This window comes from Panthera uncia, chromosome B1, assembly GCF_023721935.1.
Source record: "Panthera uncia isolate 11264 chromosome B1, Puncia_PCG_1.0, whole genome shotgun sequence".
Lineage (NCBI taxonomy): Eukaryota > Metazoa > Chordata > Mammalia > Carnivora > Felidae > Panthera > Panthera uncia.
In genome coordinates, this window is record NC_064811.1 from 94,517,982 (window position 1) to 94,537,653 (window position 19,672).

At 34.9% G+C, this 19,672-nt stretch overlaps 1 protein-coding gene across 2 annotated transcripts in view; it reads right to left on the reverse strand.

Moving 5' to 3' along the window:
• The window catches only part of LOC125923048 (bifunctional heparan sulfate N-deacetylase/N-sulfotransferase 4), a 270,079-nt gene that overhangs the window by 94,606 nt on the left and 155,801 nt on the right, over positions 1–19,672 (reverse strand). The window lies entirely within an intron of this gene.

The following is a 19,672-nucleotide window of genomic DNA, read 5'->3' on the forward strand; positions in this document are numbered from 1 at the left end:
TTCATTTCATTTCATTTCATTTCATTTCATTTCATTTCATTTCATTTTATTAGTGTTTATTTATTATTGAGAGACAGAGAAAGAAAGAGCATGAGCATGGGAGGGGTAGAGAGAGGAGGAGACACAGAATCTGAAGGAGGCTCCAGGCTCTGAGCTGTCAGCACAGAGCCCGATGCGGGGCTCTAACTCATAACCCATGAGATCATGACCTGAGCCAAAGTCGGACGCTTAACCAACTGAGCCACCCAGGTGACCCATGGTGGTCCAATTTTAAAAGCCAAGGGGCAAATGTCATATAAGGCACAGTGATGATTTGAAGGGTAAAGGAAAAGCCAAATTAAGGTTTTTTCCTTGGTTTTGGTTCAAAGCAGCTCAATTCACTTTTTATGAAACATACACTTTACTATGAAATGCTTGCCCTGGGTAAACAATTGAGTCTAAAGGAAAACAGGTATATATTTAAAATAAGAAAATGAAAAAGTTGTTGAAGAATGACATTAGATTGCAAGGTATATGATATAGATCTGCAGTTTTCTAATTTCTCCTCCTTTATATTTCTCCCTTTAAATGCTTTTCTGCTTTATAAGACACCTTATAGGATTGAATCTCATCAATGAGGTTATAAATGAGAGTGTATAGTATTATATGAAAGTTGATTGAATCAATAAGCAGAACACAAAAGTGTTGACAATTGCCATTAATATTTTCCATTATATGGCACACAGCATAAGAAAAGAATTCAGTTTGGCATAATAAGCAAGCAGTGAATGGATCAAATATCTATAGTGCCTAAGTCACATGTCACACTCAGCTCAGAAGATGGACCCTAAATACTTTGCTTCATTTTCCATCATTTTCCTTTCATAGACTGACTCTCATTGTATAGCCAAATCTACCTCTCTTTCATCAAGACTATGTGTTTTCTAACATCTATTACAATAAATGACTCTGTAGAAAGACTGAATTATGAAATCAATGCTATAGAATGAGCTAGAGTCTTTTGCTAGGCACTGGGGAAAACTAATTTCTTGCTGTGTGCAGAAGAAAAATACTTTCCCAGGAGCTTATACTTTCAATATAAGGCAAAGTTGGAAATGTCCAGTAACAAAACTACTTGGAAGCTGCCTACGAGCAGGTAGTTACTGTTATTTTGACAGATCACTGGGGGTCATGTACTGGGAAAAGCCTTAGTTCTCTTGGCTTAGTTCCATGTTGCCCAGTGAATCTTTGCAAAGTGTCCAGGTATCATCAGGTAGCCAAGTGTGGATACATTGGGTATGAGATACAGATGAACTTCCTCGTCAGAGAAATATAGGGTCAAGTGTGTTCAAACCTTTCTATCTGGTAAGTAGAACTCATATGACTGATATTTAGAGAAGCACTCCTGATTTATAAGAAAGGAAAACCAATCTGTTATACTCCCATTACTCTTCCGTGATTCATATGGAGGTTTTGTAATAGTCTGATCCCATGATTTGCAAATAACAAAATCAACAATATATGAATCCTCATATCTGTACTAATCATGGTGCTAGTCCTCATTTACTATCCCCATATAATATTTTATTCCAAACTTGGGGCCTACAACACTAGATAAGTATGTAAATGTCCTAGAAAGAAAGAGATGAAAAGTGAAATCATGAAGAAAATTGAATTATCAAACAACTATATCTCCTCAGGAAAAAAAAACATTTCAATTTTGACAGGTAGTAAAATGAATTGTAGAACTTTCATGAAAAACCAGAAGGTAAAAAGCAATTGATTTAGTGAGTAGGAAGGAAGGGGCAGTAAAAGGATTTTATTATATTTATTGATTTCTAGGGGCTCAATGTTATACTGCTCATAAGGTCATCTTATCACACTGACAACCAGAGCTCAATCAAAATAGTAAATCACACTAGATAATTATGAGTTTATACTTTTTCAATCTAAATGATAACACAAAATGAAAAGTAATTCCCTAGAAACTCTTTTTCTGTTATCAAGAAGCTTGCTGAACTGGAAACCTTCATACTTTACTGCCTAGAGCTTAAAACCCACTTCACAGAGATTTGGTCAACTAAAAAGTGAACTAAACATACCTATAAACGATCACAAAAATTAACAAAATTTAAAAGATTTGCTAATATGAATGAAGGAAGCATTTGAAACTATAGGAAGAGAAATAAAATGGCAGAATAAACTAATTCAAATATGGTTTTTATTATTTATTAAAACAATGTCTTTATAGGATCTAAGATTTCTATGACATTGCAAAATGATATCACAGATATTTACAATTAAACTTGATTAAATTTTCCCAGTTACATTAAATTCCTAGTTGATTGGGAAATGAGATAATGTGGTAATTTACAGACTATATAAAAATAGGGTCACCAGTTTTCAATAACTGGAATAAAATAAAATGTATTTAGCATTAAACTTTCAATAGTAGATGAAATGATCTCATTTAATTTTTCTTTGTTCCTACTGATCATATCTGCTTGCAGTTGCTAAGTACATAATATTTATGAAGTGTTTTCACATTTGTCTAATGAGATCCTCATAAGCACCCTGTGAGGTGGCCTAGATGTTATTATCAAATGTGGAAACTGAGGCTCAGGGAAGGCAAATGACTTGTTCATGTTCCTAAATGTCAGAGCTAAAATTATAATCAAGTCTTCTAAATTCACAGATTTTACATTTGCTTTTCTACTAAGTTGTTACTACTGTGAGCTCCCACTCCAACCCCAGTTAATGATTGGAAGTACTTTATAGACAGAGAATTGATTCTAATACATATTTCTGAACTGTAACTCCTATCTACTCTATTTTCATTTGGAGAGGTTATAAAGCAAAATTCTACCTTTCCCAAACTTCTCCGCAGCTCTCATTTGTTATGCACTCAGCCAATTATTGCACTCAGCCAATTAGAAGTGCTCAGGACATATTTTAGAAGGCAGTAGATGGGCAAATGCTGAAGTGTGGTAGCTCCTGGCTCCTATTATTGACACTAAGGTCTTAAAAATAGGAGACTTTTCTGAGGCAGTATTTGGTGCCCATTTGCAGGGCAGCAGTAGAAACTTATGCTTCTGCCAGAGCTCCAGTGGCAGCTTTGGAAGTGGTCATTTCTCTAGGGAAACAGTTTTGTCTGGCTTTGTGAGTCCTTTGAGAGGAACAGCCTAGACTCTGCTTCATCAGCCTTTCTAAAGTTTTTGGAAGCACTTAAATTGCTAAGTAAAAACTCCCCCTGTTTAAAATAACTTCAAGTGGCTTCTGCTTCTAGCATGGAAACCTTACTGATACGGGCAGTTCTCGCTCCTTTATAATAAGTGTGAAAAGTTTAAGGAGTTCAGATGAGATGTCAGTGGTTTGAATTCTAGGAAAACAGAGGAGGAAGAGATTGCTAATGCAGTGCCCAATATTTCTTCAAGAAAACTCATTGATATATGGCAAACACCTATTTGTCTAGTTGGATACTATCATGTAATATATATGACTACTTAATTTTATGTACTCGTCAGCCAGTGGTAATGATAGAGAAAATAAATATGAGACTAGTTTACTTAAATAATAAATACCCCAAGTATTTAACACAGGACAACATGTGGTGAAACCATGTAAAGTAGGGAACATAAAGAAGGAGAACAAATTCTCTTGAAAGACCATTGCTCCAATGGATTAATCTTGATGAACACAAACACCTCTGTGTCAGCATTCATTGCAACATCCCTTTGTAGGATAACTACATACTAATGAATGGGCAAAGAGATCTGTAGGCATTACATGCAAAGATAGAAAGAACCATGGGTAAGCTTGAGCATTACCCTGGTGCTACCATTTATGGTCAGTCAATGCAGATACTTTTTTAGAAGACCTGATATACCATAGGGAGCCAGAGGAAAAAAGGAGAAAAAAAGGGCTCTTGGAGGTCAGGAGATCCCTGGATCCTCCACAGATATTTGGACAGAAACCTGAAGAATGGATGAAGGTCTTGATACAAGGATGATGAAGAGCCAGAAAAATGGTATTTTTCCTATTATTATCTCCTTATATTTGCATTTCAGGAGATATTGCTTGTGAAACCAGCCCACAATACATTTAGGGTGGTTTTAAGCACTTTTTTTAAGTGTTTATTTATTTTTGAGAGAGAGAGAGAGATAGAGTGCAAGTAGGGGAGAGGCAGAGAGAGAGAGAGATACGGAATCTGAAGCAGTCTCCAGGCTCTGAGCTGTCAGCACAGTGCCAGATGCGGGGCTCGAACTCAAGGACCTTCAGATCATGACCTGAGCGTAAGTCGGAAGCTTCACTGAGCCATCCAGGCGCCCCTATTTAGGATAGTTTTATATCTCCAGCGCTTAGCAGCATGCCTGGTACATTGATGGTGTTTAACAAATATTTTTTAAAGGAAGTGATAAATTTAAAATGTTATTAAATAAATTTAATCATTTTATATTTAATAAATGAATATAAAAGGAAAATAAATAAAATAATGATTGCATAAATGAATAAATTCACTTACTTGAGTAACGATATAATGCATTAAACAGTATCCTGTTGAACATAAAGTACTGATTTGTACTCGGATATACACGACTTCTAGGGAGCGACACTAGTGCTAAAGAAAATAGATCTCATTATCTATTTTTCCTTTTAATAAGGACTTGGAATCATATTGTCAACTTTGAGAATGACCCTAGGATTATTGATTTTCCACTGTGTTTTGGGAACTGAAATTGTCTTCTGTTTTCATAAGTGATAAAAGCAATGACTGTGTGACCCTAGAAATTGGCTGGGTCAGTCCTGACACTTTTTGGACTGAAGCCTAGTAAATGGTGACAAATGTCTGGGGAGCTCTGTGTTACAAATGGATTTTTCTTTTGAAAAAGAAATAGCATAGCAATGGTGTTGCTTCTACAGTGTGAACTTTCCGATCCTAAGTAGAGTTATTTTGGGCAATTGAGACTCATCCTCCTTTAATATTCTTGATCCTGCTGAAGGTCTACTTTGCTGCCTAAAGGAAACTAACAGAAAAACTAAGTAAGTCTTCATTAACACTGTACAAAATGTAGTTGATTAGGCATTTGCATTGTTAATTTTTTGTGGTTAGAACTCTTAATTTATTGACAACATGTTCAATACATTTTGGTTCGTTAATTTTCTTTTATTCAATACATATTTATTATGTACATGATGTATTAGAAATCATTTGAGGTGCTGAAAATATATCAGTCAACAAAACAGACAGAAATCCTTGCCATCAAGAAGTGTACATTTTAATAAGATGAGATCAAGATTACACAAAATAAGCAGGCAAATTGTATAATATATCAGAAGATGCTAAGGGCTATGGAGAAAAATAAAGCAGAGAAAAGGGGGTGTTTGAATGAATATGGGTTGCAATATTAAACAGATTATTTAGGAGGGATTCCCAGAGAAGGTAGTATTTTGAATCAAGATCTGAAGTTGTGAGGGATTAAGCCATACAGATAACTTGAGGAAGATCATTCCAGGCAGAGGTGACAGTACATACATTGCTCTGTAGTTAAAAGCACTTCAGGTGTTTTTTTAGGAAGAATAAGAATTCTTTTTTTGTTTGTTTTTTTGTTTAGAGCAGAATTAGCAAAGGGGGAGAGTCGTCGTAAGAGACGCTATCAAGAGGCAGGGTTGCTGCAAATAGTCTTACAAGGTATTTACTGAACAACTCCAGGGGACACTATTCACATTGATTATGTTTTCGTGGAAGCTATATAAGGCAGCATTGCTGAAAAGAAGGAATGGGTGTGGATCATTTGGGTGCCTATATGCTACTATCAGGATGTTGGTATTACCCCAAGTGAGATAAGGAGCTACTGGAAAGTTTTTGCGTACATAGATGATATAATATAGCCTACCATTACAAAAATTCTTCTGAATGCTGGCAGCTGACTAAAAGGAAGTAAGGCAGAAACTAGTAACCTGTTAATAGGTTATTGAAACAATCTAATAACAGCTTAGATCAGGAGGGGGACAATGTAGTTAGTGAGAAATGATTTTAGATCTGTATATATTGTGGAGCCACAGGATTCAATGACTGATTGAATAGAAAACATGAGATAAATGCTCAATTAGAAGGATAGAATCTCCATCAAGTGATACTGGGAAGTTAAAAAAATTAAACAGGTTTTGGGGGAAAGAGAGGACATATATTTGACATTAGACATCCAATTCGATATGTCAGTTAGGAAGTCAAATAAACCAGTTTAACATTCAGAGGAGAGTTCAGCTAGAGATCTAAATTTGAAGAGTTATCAATATATAAATTTCATTTAGAGCCATAAGACTCATTAATATCATCAACAGAATTAATGCATAAATAGAGAAGTCTAAGGATAGATCTTATGGGGGGGGGAGGGGGGGGTTAACATTACAAAGAGAAGAGAAGAAATCCAGAAAATATACTGAGAAAGAGTATTTCAAGTGAGATGGGAGGAATGCCAGGAATCTACAACAAAATAGGAGCCAATTGAAGAAAGTGTTTGATAAAAGAGTCTGAACAACATGTATAGAGCTGATAATAGATGAAGTTAAATGAGAAAATAAGAATTGCCCGTTGGTTTAAAATATTAAATATTGGATGTGCATTGGTGAACTGGACAAGAGTTCTGATGGAGAAGCGGAGGGAAAGCATATCAGAATGGATTTAAGAGAGAATGGGAAGAGCTGCAACAGGGACAAGTGAGTATTAAAACTATTTCAAGAATTTTGGCTAAAATGGAGAGTCTAGAAATGGTGCTGTAGCTGCAGGATGCAGCAAACATAAGCACAGGTTTATCTAAAGATGGGAGTAAGAGCAGTATGTTTGTACACAGAGGGAAATGATTTAGGAAAGAGGAGAGAATTTCTGGAATAATGCTCTTGAACCATTGGAAAAGGGTGAGATTGAGTGCAAAAGGAAGGAATTTGGTCTTTGCATTTCTAGTTCTTTTATTCATTGTTTCAAGACAGAAGCCAAGATTGTGTGCTTCTGTCACAGAATATCAGCCCACAATTTATATTTATGTCATTATTAACACAGTTTATGTTAACTGGCACCGATATATCCAAAAGCTTTTACTAAATAATTATGGCCACATGAGTAACTGTCTATAAAAATTATTATAATTATTAGATTTTTCTGTAGGCACATTAAAATTATACCTATTATTATGTTTTCATTTCATTATCATCATGTTGAAGTAGCAGTTGTAGGGAGCATGTGGAAGTTCACTTCTAATTTATTGATTTTTCTATCCAGTGAAATAAGATCATCAGCTGAGAATGGGGATGGGGGAAGATGTGGGGTAGTTTGCAGAAAGCGAGGATGAAACAGTGGCCTAGAGGAGTAGGATGATGAGTAAACTGAGGAGTTTCAGTGTAACTTCTGGGCAGCATTGAGGGTCTATTGAGGTCTGCGGTCATGGCTTTAAAATGAGAACAGTTAAGTGTTGGTCCCACCACATTCAGTTTCAGGGGTAGAGGCATAGACTAGGTAGAGATTTGGATCCAAACAACGTTGAGGCTTTGCAGGAGAGTATTATGGACCCAGAAGTGCAAAGGATTTCAGAGGGTATTCAAGGGAATGCTTATGATGATGGGCTCTTGAGATAAACTGAATAAGGAGAATAAGGATGAAAACAAGCACCTGAGAACAGTGAAGGGTGACAGAAATGTGGCATGAGGATATCTCATGAAATGCCAGACTGCATTTCAGTAGCTTTCCCTTCATTGTTGCCTCTGCTACATGGCAAAATTTAGTGCTAGATTTAATTTAGTAACAAGAGAAACAGTACCGGATATTAAGTATTTAGAGCTTTTGACAATGCCCTTCACCTGGAAGAAATGATAACATTAAAGAATCTTAGATGTGTTAAGAGTCAGATAGAAACAAGAATAGTATTATCTCTCCATTATTACATCTTTTCTATAGTTACAATAAGCAGAAACATGCAAAAAGAAGATGCTCAAAATAATTTTGGTGAATAAAATCGACACCATTTCACAATATGTTTCACCTGTAATTTTATCTCCAGTAAATAATATACCTGATTTATCTTGTCATATCTTCTCTCCATTCTAAGAACCTCATGAATTTATACACACTACACATTAGTTATTTTTTAAATTTATTATTATTATTATTGTTGTTGTTATTATTATTAAATATGATTGATTGCCTATGTTCATGGAATAAAGCACTGTTTTAGGTGGGATGGGTAGGGGGTGTGTGTGCATGGATGTGTCTGCATGTGTGTGTACACAAAGTGGACATGTTGAAGAGGGCAACTTGCCCTTTTTAATGAGGCTAGAATGCCTTTGATTTTCTGATGTTGAACACATTTCCAAACCTTTTAGGTGCTTCCACAACTGTATAGTTGATGGGCTAGAATCGTAATTGAAACACATTACTTTGCAGAAATAGATTTGCATAAACTATTACTTTCCCTGAGCAATAGGATATATTTCTAATATTATTTTTGAGTAAAGCTGAGACTCTTAGGAGTCATTTTTCCCCTTAATGTCAACTTAATGCAGTTATAGAAAAATGCTTTAAACATTTTGTGTGGCATGTGCCATCTCTCAGGTTGTCAATTCCCCCGCCCTCCAAATACAGGGTCTTATTTCATTTGTGACATCCTGTGCCTTCTCTAAGAGTTAAAATATTCATATCTGCAATTTTTTTCTAATGTTGGGGAACGTTTACCACCATGTGAAAAGGGTTAAATTTCATCAGACAGAAAGTAAATTTATGTTAATAAATGGTACATATATAGTCAAAAACACCTAAATTATGATTGCTTAAATAAATGCCTATAAAAATATTAAGGTATTATATTATTCTGTAGGTATGTAGATGTTTCAAGTTAGAATCATACCAAAATATTATTTCCATTTTGCTATCATCATGTTACAGTGGCATTATATTTGGAAATCAAAGCATTGATACAGTTCTCATCTCAAAACAATCTGACTTCAAGTATTCTAATTCATCTGTATTATCAATCAGTTTTAACTCTCTCCACTGTTAACATGTTTGGAAACAATTCTCATATTCTCCTATTGCTCAAGTTACTGCAGATACGACTGCAGGGAACTGAGGTGTCAACTATAAAGAGGTAATCACGGTATGATGAAAATGTTCAGCCACTATAGGTAAAGCATGAAAGAAACTATCAAGCTGAAAGAATTTTTCAAATTGAAGAAGGCAAAAAAGAAAAAAAAGAAAAGAAAAATATATGGTAACAAACACTCTTGATGAATTATCCAATTTGAATAAGGAAGACTCAATATAATAGGGAGTTAAGTAAAAAAAAAATTCTTGAAAATCTTGGCCCTTGAAGATTTAAGAGTCATTTAATCATTAAAAACAAGCATGGTCATTGAAGCAATTTTAATTAAAATCTGTCAGTGAAAGTTCATTGTTCTTATTGACCATTCTAAAAATCTACTCACAAAATTGCTATCTAAAAATTGATTCATAAATAAGCATAAAACCTACTACCAACACTTCTTAAAAAGTTTTGGGCTTCTAGGTTCAGGGTATCCTATATAAATATTCCTTTGGAGGGTCTACAAATTTTAAACAATGGGTCAATTTGAATGTAAGCAAATGTCAAAACATCCAAAGAGGCAAAATGTAATGTAAAGCACTGGGTAGGGAATGGGTTCAAACTTTGTACCAGAAAGACAAAAGTGAAAACAAAAAACAGTGGCTTAAAAAAGAAGAACTTATTATTCTTGAGAAATGGTAAATCTGGAGATAAGCAGTTGGTTCAGAGTTTCAAGAATGCCAGAAGTGTGGTATCTGATTCTCTTGGCCTTTCCTTCATAGTTTTATGATGATGCCTCAATTCCAGTTAATAGGACCAAATAGGCAAAATAAAGGAGCAGAGGCAAAGGGCAGAATGGCAAGCATCAGCTGGATCCAACCTGGTTTCCTGGAGCCTCATATCACTACTTATCGTTATTTCTAAATGCTAGGAATGTGTTAAATGTCTCCTACCTGAAATAAAAGCTGAAAAATCAATCCTTTAGCTAGACATTTTGCTCCACAAGCAAACTTTGGGTTTATTCAATAAGGAAGAATGTAAAAAAAAAAAAATGTGCACTAAGTGTGCATTTAGAAGTGACGACCAAGGACTAAAGACATCTGTACCCTGAGGTGAGAATGTAGAAGTGAGAATTTCCATGCACCATTGCTAAGTAGCTCACTTTCTAATCTTGTCTACAAAAGACATGCAAGAATAATGATCCAGAAGGTTCTAGAAGAGAAACGAATAAGAATATACTAATTCAGAGCATTGAGACATGATAGGAAAATCTGGAAAATTGGTATTTCAAATGGTAGATAGAGTTCTATGCAAAGGTGATCAGTTACTTGGATTTAGGACCCTGGGGCCCTAAGGCCTAGGGTATAAAGTTCCCGTAAATTCTGGTCCCACATGAGCTACTCAGTCTCATCTTCTCTTAATTCCCAACTCAAAGTGTCTTCTGACACCAAATCAATTTCTTCTCCCTTTCTTCAACATTTTATGCTCCTTTTGGAGATTCATAAAGGTAAGAATTATCAGAAATGTATTTTATGTTCTACAAATTTCATATTTCTAAAGACACGGGAGGTTGCCAATAATCACTGATGAATAGGTGTGTGTCAATTACGGACTCATGCTATATTATTCATCATTATGATTCCAATTTGAGGGGTACTTCGGTGGCTCAATTGGCTGAGAGTCTGACTCTTGATTTCGTCTCAGGCCATAAGCTTGATTTCAGCTCATGGTTCGGTTTGTGGGCTGGCATTCTGTGTCGTGCTCTGATTCTCAGAGCAGATCCTGCTTGGGATTCTCTGCCTGCCTCTCTCCCTGCCCCTCTTCTACTCATGCCTTAACTTTCTCTTAAAAATAAATAAACACTTTGAAAATTAAAGGAAAATGATTTCATTTTGATATACTTTTCTCTGGATCATTATATATGTGATCCACGGTTTGACAAACTTTTACTCTGAAGAGCTATGTAGTTAATATTTTAGACCTTGCCAGCAACATAATGCTTCTGTCAGACATTTTTGTCTGTTTGTTTGATTTTTACAATGCTTTAAAAATGTAAAGCCAATCCTGAGCACACCAACCATACAAAAATCACTGCAGACCAAATTCCACAGGCAGTAGTTACCAGACACACTGATAGATTGTTGCTGAAGCAATATATATTTTACTAGAAGAGTGGAACATGTTATTTGGGGCATTATCTTGTGGTCTTTTGCATACTGCTCCCTCTGGCTGGGTGCTCCTCTCCTGCCTTCTGTCAGGCAGAATATCTGGTATCTGTCCCCAGCTTGCATATTACATAGCCTTGAAAAAGTCATGTGGTGGTTTTATTGTTATCACCAACCTCTGACTTCGAAAGGAATGATCGTACGTTTCTTGAAGAAATATGGTGAAAATGATGGTAGCCATGATGATGATGATAACAAATATTTTTTGTAATACTTATGTGCCAGACACTTTGCTAAGCATTATACATATATAAACATGTACATAATCATTTAATTCTCATAAAAAACTCGAGGTAGGAACAATTATCATCCCCATTTTACACATTTGAAAATAAAAGCACAAGATTTCTAAATTGTTTCCTAAGGTCACTTTAGTAATTGCAAAAGGCGGAATTTGAATCAAGATAGGTCTGAAGCCCAATGCATGGGCGTAACTAATCCACTGAATAATTAGGCCCACACAGGGCAAACTCACGTCACAAAAGATTTTTATGTGTTTAACCAACTGAGCCACCCAGGCACCCCTGATTTTTATGTGTAAAAATAGCTAAGGTTTTGTTTTCTTCAGAGGAATGTAACTTTTTTTTTGGATTTTGTGCATAGTTTACTGTTCTGTATAATAAAAACAAAACTTAATATTTAGAGGGAATATTTATTTGCCTTAAAGCAAGTAAGTTAAATATTAACATCTACTTTAAGCAGTTATCAGCTTATCTCCTAGGGGGGAATCCTGTTTCAATTGTTTCATGTATCAGCACCAGAAAAGAATTAGAGTTCCTCTAGTTAATCTTCAAAGATTATTTAAATGCATAAAAACTATAAAGCAAAAGGAATGACTTTCAGTGCTTTACATTTACCAAAAATAATGATAAAAGGTATTCAGAACAGATAGATGTGAGCCTTGATAGATTTACATTTAAAGCATTTTGAATGATATAAATAGTTCACTTCTTTCGATTATTGCTGCCCAATATTAAAGTTAATTTTGTAGGTGGCATTTATTCCTTTGAGGTTAAACACGTTCAGAAATAAAATAGCTACTTGACAGAAAAAAAAATACGCTGCAACTAAAATAGGAATTTGGGGGATGAGTGGGTCCGATGTTGCCCTCTGCTAGGAAAATCAAACAGATAAATACGTATTGTAGAGATTTTCCGTCTAAGGGAAATTCTGTCATCTACCTGCCAATACCAGACCAGCAAGTCAAAGACTTACCATGATACAACACATGACAATGAAAGCCATTTTTTCTCTCTAAATCCATTGCTAAGCTGTATGAATATTAATAGATAATGAAATACCAATTCTAATTTTCAGGCAAAAAGTTCATGCTATTCTTCATGTTGTAGGTTTGGTGAAAAAAGGAATTGATGAAAACCTTAGAGATGGTTTGAATAAGCTAGCTAAGAACTTTATTAAACAATATCATTCTACTTATAAAAAGGGTAAAAATCCTATCTTCTGGCCATGGGTAGGTAAAAGAAAACTAAAAATATTTTCACTTATTATGCAATATGCTGATCAATATCCTATTTACACACTTCGATTTTCCATATTCATCCTTAAAGTTTTTATACAATAATGTCTACTCTCAATACAGAAAGAAAGTTCTGTGTTCTTCAACAATTTTTCAACTTTGCAGAGGTTACTTTTACCTGGACTGTGGTTTTTAAAAAGCCACTAGGAAAACAGGGTGCACAAGTTGGTTCATTTTACCTTGGGCCATACTGTCTGGTTCTCCCAGAAGTCATCTGCTTTTGCGTGGGGTGGGACATGGTGCATCTGACAGAGCCCTGGATTAGGAACCACAAGGCAGAGTATGGGTTCTCAGTGCTACCATTGACACATGAGCTCAGTTTTCTCATTTGTGATATCAGGGGCCTCAGTGGTCATCTAGTTTGAACACTTCATTTTACTAAAATGGGAATCTGGCTACTATACCCAGATAACATGACAATGGCTAGAAGAGAAAGCTATCAATCTTACAAACCACAAATTAGAAAACTTGAAAAAGTAGATGCAAAAATTAAAAAAAAAATTGTTAAGGACACAGTTTAGGAGCAAATAGTCCACCTACTCTCAGCAAACTCTGAGACCACAGTAACAGTGGGGGCAATAAAATCATTTGTATTAACAGTGAAAACCTTTGGTCGTTGTGAAAAATGGACATGATTCTTAGTATGCATTTATTAATTTAAAAGCAATAAGTTATGTATTTTAGAAAGTTACTCATTGAAATGGTTAAAATAATACATCACCCAGATGCCAAAGCTTTGCAGTGACAAATGGATAACTCACACATCGTAATACAAATATTCCATGCTGATATAGCATATATTAAAGGTTGAATCTATAAGTGTGCAATTTTGAGTATCTTGAATAAAACACACAAGTAGTAATAGGAAGGTATAAAGAATTATGGTGGACAAAATATTGTCATGGTAAAGGAACATGGAGGTGGATAAGTTGTGTCTGTAAAGCATGTTTCTGAACAATATATGAAAAATTTATGTATATTTAACATAAAAAGAAAAAATAATACTTATCATGATTAAGAGATATTTCCACTGACTATATATATATATATATATATAGAGAGAGAGAGAGAGAGAGAGAGACAGAGAGACAGAGAGACAGAGAGAGAAATACTTTTAAACTATTATAAAATGCCATCTGTAAATAAATGTTGTGTATTCAGCAACAAAATGATTTAAGTGCTCATATTAAGTGAGTCTCAAGTTTGCTGGATGATATTCTATAATCTTCCCACTGTGATTTTATTATTTTCTTCCTTCCTAAGATCATTTTACTTATCATAGGTTTCTAATACATGTAATTAAATACATTCAAGATCATACGAATATTGCACTTACTAAACATTTAGCAAATTTTTACTGCTCTGTCTTCCAAGGAAATGCCATTAATATTTGATTCTATTACTTAATGCATTTTCAAACTTAAGAATACTTTTTTTTGCTTATCCTACTTTAGGATTCAAAGTACAGATACAAACAAAAACAAACAAACAAACAGACACAGCAGATTTAAACAAATTATTTCAAAACTGCAATGGATTTTAATTTGAAAACCCAGTCTATAAATTCTAGCACACCAGGGGAAATTACTGGGGACTTTCTAGTATCATCCGTTAAAACATCAGATGTGAAAAAATGTTCACAGTGAAACAAGGGGTCAGATGCAAAGGCCTTGAGAGATATTTAAGGTAGTTTGGAGGACTTTGAGACAAAATGTAACAAGACCCAAATTACATGCTAACAGGATCACAATACCTGTTTTGATGAGAATAGATTCAAGAGGACCAAGAATGGAAATGGACCCCCGTGGTGGGGGGGTATTGCTATAAATTAGTCAAGATATAATGTTAGGATTCTGACTTCTGGAATGGTGCAGTGAGGAGCTCTGTGGACTCTCTCCCAGCAAAATAACCATCACTGATAGAAATTATTACAAAAAAAACATTTAAAATCTCTGGAAAATGAACTGAGGATGTACAGCAAATGAAGAAACATTATTCAAGAAAAATCTACCAAGATTGGTAAGAACAGTGAAAATATGTGCCAGTTGAGCCATGACCCACACCTTTCCCCACTTGCTTCAGTTTAGAGTGACAAAATTCTCACCCCAGGAAGGTAGAGACAAGAACACAGGGGTTTCTCTCCCCTTGGATTTCAGTCTAAAGCTGTGATTGTCCCTGGAGGAGCAAGCCATGAGAATTTCTCATGTCCCCTTCTCTGTGCTTAGAAGCTCTACTCTAGGCAAGAACTGCTGAGAGATATGGAGATCTCTTCCTCAAGGGGATCTCACTTGGAGCAGAAACTATACCTCAGATGCCAGAGACCAATAATACCAAAACCATGATTTGTCCTTGCTCCAACTCAGTTGTAGGCTAGTGGTTCTAAGCTAGGAGAACCAAACTGAGAAAACCAGAGGCTACCATCCCAACCCAGCACCCTGCTCATAAATCTGGGTGTCACGTTGAGAGAGGAAGCCATTGTTCCCACTCTAGCTCTGGAACAGTGGTTGCAAAGACTTTGCCCACAGGGAGATGTAGGTCATAGAAAGAAAGAACTCTTAAATTGTCTCCAAGGGAAGTGACTTTATTTGGGACAGAGTGTGGAAAAGTTCAAGTCAAAGATCACCCTTGAAAACAATGGAGATTTTGATGGCAAGCAATTCAGAGAAGGCTGTTGTTATTTTAATTAAGATTAATAGCAAGCTAATAATAAACCAAATAAGAAGTTTACTAGAGAAAACCAAAGAATGAGATAGCTAAGAATACTCCTGTGATTGGAAAAAGTCTCATAGACCTATCTATAGACCCTATCTATAGAACTGTGTTCTTTCAAAACACAGAGAAGGAGAGAACATTTTCCAACTAATTCTATGAGGCTAGTATTAGCCTACCACCAAAACCAGACAAAGGTATAATAAAAGAAAAACTACAAACCAATATCTCTATGAATATAGATACAAAATATTCAACAAAGTACTAGCAATTAAATTCAGCAACATATAAAAAGCATTATACACCAAGACCAATGAGATTTATCACAGGGTTTTCCCATCTGATATTTTAATGGTTGGTACTAGAAAGTCTTGGTTTTAGATGTTAAACTAACCTTACAACAGTTAGTGTAATACATCTTACCAATAAAACAAAGGGAAAAGCATAATCAACTGAATAGATCCCCCCAAAATATATGAAAATGCCAATATATTCTCATAATCAAAATACTCAACTGAGCAGGAATTGACAGGAACTTGAACTTGATAATGAATGGGTTTCTATGAAGAGGCTGTAACTAACATCATGGTTAATGGTGAAAAACTGGATGTTTCCTTCCTACGATCAGGAATAAGACAAGGATTTTTGTGCTTGCCACTTCTATCCAGCAATATACAGAGATTCACATCAGGTAAATTGGACAAGAAAATGATATAAAATGTTTCCAGATTGGAAAAGAAGAAGTAAAACTATTTCCATTTACATATGATAAGATCTTATATATAAACTATCCTGAAGAATCCACTAAAATAATTCCAGAACTTGTAAATAAATTCAGCAAATTTGAAGGTTACAAACTCTATATACAAAAATCAATTGTACTTTTATAAATAAAAATAAAGAATGTGCAAGTGAAATTAAGTAACAATTCCACTTATGATAGCATCAAAAAGAATACAATACTTAGTAACATCTTTAACAAAAGAAATGAGGAACATAGACAGTGAAAATTATAAAATATTATTGAAAAAAACTAAGGAAGACCTGAATAAATGGAAAAATAGCCCAAATACATAGACCAAAAAACTTACGTTAAGATAGGAGTATTTCCTCAATTTATTTGTGGATCCAATGCTATCCTATCAAAATCTCAGCTAGTCATTGTGCAGAAATTGATAAGCTGCTTCTAAAACTCATATGAAAACTCAAAGGACCCAGAATAGACCAAGCAATTTTTAAAGAGAAAAACAAAGTTGGACGACTCACAATTTTCAATAACAAAACTTATTGGGAAGATATAGGAATCAAGATGGTGAGATCTAGCATAAGGGCAGGCATAGAGATAAATGTAATAGAATTGAGAGTATAAATAGACTTCCTTAAATTTAAAGTCAGTTTATTTTTGACAGAAGTACCCAATTTGGTGGGAGAAAGAATGGTCTTTTCAACAAAAAATGTGGGTACAACTGGATACCACATGCGACAGAATGAAGCTGTACTTCTTCCTTGTGCCATACAAAAGAATGGACTCTAAATGCACCACAGAACTAAATGTAAGTGTTCATATCATCTAATTCATAGAAGCAAATATAAGAGTACATTTTGATGACCTTGGGTTAGGCAAAACCTTTCTAGGTTTGACACAAAAAGCACAAGAGACCAAAAAAAAAAAAAAAAGATAAATTGGATTTTATAAAAATTTAAAACTTCTATGTTTCAAAAGATCCTGTTCAGTAAGTTTAAAGAGAATCCACATATGGAGAAAATATCTGAAAATCATAGAACTGATAAAGTATTTGTATAAGGAATATACAAGATTTCTTGCAAGTAAATAACAAAAGGCCACTAACTCAATTAAAAAGTGGAAAAGGATCTGAATAGACATGAAGATATATGACAGCTGATAGGCATATGAAAAGATGCTCAACATCATTAGCCATTAGGGAAATGGAAATCACCACATAATTTGATACTGCCTCATATCCATACCATATATAATAAAAATGACAGATAATAACATGGGTTGACAAGGATGTGGAGTAATTAGAATCCTCATGCATTGTTGGTGGAAATGTAAAGTGGTGCAGACAATTTATTTTATTTTATTTAAAATTTTTTTAATGTTTTATTTTTGAAAGAGAGAGGGAGAGAGAGAGAGAGAGAGAGAGAGAGAGAGAGAGAAGAGTCAGAGACAGAGAGATAGAATCTGAAGCAGGCTCCTGGCTCCAAGCTGTCAGCACAGAGCCTGAGGCAGGGCCTGAACTAACAAACCAATGAGATCATGACCTGAGTCAAAGTCAAATGCGTAACCTCCTGAGTCAACCAGGTGCCCCAAGTGGTACAGACAATTTAAAAACAGTCTGGTGTTTTCTCAATATGCTAAACATAGAGATACCATATGTAACCCAACAATTCTACTCCAGGGTAAATATACAGATAAATGAAAACACATGTCCACACAAAAACTTGTACATGAATATTTGTAGAGACATTGTAAATAATAGCCAGAAAGTATAAACATGTCTATCGACTGATGAATGTATAAATAAAATATAATATAAACATAGCAATGGAAGATTACTTGGCTATAAAACAGAACAAAGTACTGATACATGCTACAACATATATGAACTGCAAAAGACTAAGTTAAATGAAAAAAAAAACTAATTATAAAAGACCACACACATATTATATGATTCTATTTATATAAAATGTTCATAATAAAAAATCTACAGAAATGGGAAGTAAATTAATAATTTCCTAGGTTCAGGGGAATTGAGAGAAAGAGGAAATGACTGTTGAGGGGTACAGACTTTTTGAAGTTATAAAGATGTTTTTTAAAAATTAATCGTGGTGAAGTTTGCATAAATCTGTAAATACACTAAAAATCACTGAGGTTTATATGATATGTTAATGTCAATATCAATAAAGCTGGTAAGAAAGATACAACTGTAACTTAAACTAAGTAGTTAGTAGTAGAGGTGATGAGAATTCAACAGCTCTCTATATATTTTCAAGTAGAGGCAATGGATTGGATGAAAAGAAAAGAGTTAGATGAGTAAATATTTTGGTCTTAGGGAGGTGTAACTGGTATTAAGCTTCAAGATAAAGATTCTGAGTTTATGTGTATGGTGTAAGAAAGTGGTCCAGTTTCATTCTTCTGGATGTTGCTGTCTAGTTCTCCTAGCACCATTTGCTAAAGAGACTGTCTTTTTCCCCATTGGATATGCATTTCTGCCTTGTCAAAGATTAGTTGGCCATACATTTGTGGGCCCAATTCTGGGTTCTGTATTCTATTCCATTGGTCTATGTGTCTGAAATGAGACAGGAAAACATCAAAATCCTAGAGGAGAAAACAGTTAACAACCCCTTTGACCTCGGCCGCAGCAATTTCTTACTTGACACGTCTCTGAAAACAAGGGAAATAAAAGCAAAAATGAACTATTGGGACCTCACCAAGATAAAAACCTTCTGCACAGAAAAGGAAACAATCAACAAAACTAAAAGGAAACCAACAGAATGGGAAAAGATATTTGCAAATGACATATCAGATAAAGGGTTAGTATTCAAAATCTATGAAGAACTTACCAAACTCAACATCTGAAAAACAAATAATCCTGTGAAAATGGGTAGAACACATGAATAGACACTTTTCCAAGAAGACATCCAGATGGCTAACAGGCACATGACAAGATGCTCAACACTGCTCATCATCAGGGAAATATAAATCAAAACCACATTGAGATACCACCTCACAGAGTTCAGACTGGCTAAAATTAACAACTCAGGAAATAACAGATGTTGGCAAGGATGTGGAGAAAGAGGAACCCACTTGCACTGTTGGTGGGAATGGGGAATGCAAACTGGTGCAGCCACCCTGGAAGACATTGTGGAGGTTCCTCAAAAATTAAAAATAGAATTACTCTGTGACCCAGGAATAGTAGTACTAGGTATTTATACAAAGGCTACAGGAGTGTTGATGTGTAGGAGCCCACGTACCCCAAAGTTTATAGCAGCACTATCAACAATAGCCAAATTATGGAAAGAGCCTAAATGTCCATCAACTGATGAAAGGATAAAGAAGATGTGGTTTATATATACAATGGAATACTACTCAGCAATGAAAAAGAATGCAAATCTTGCCATTTGCAATG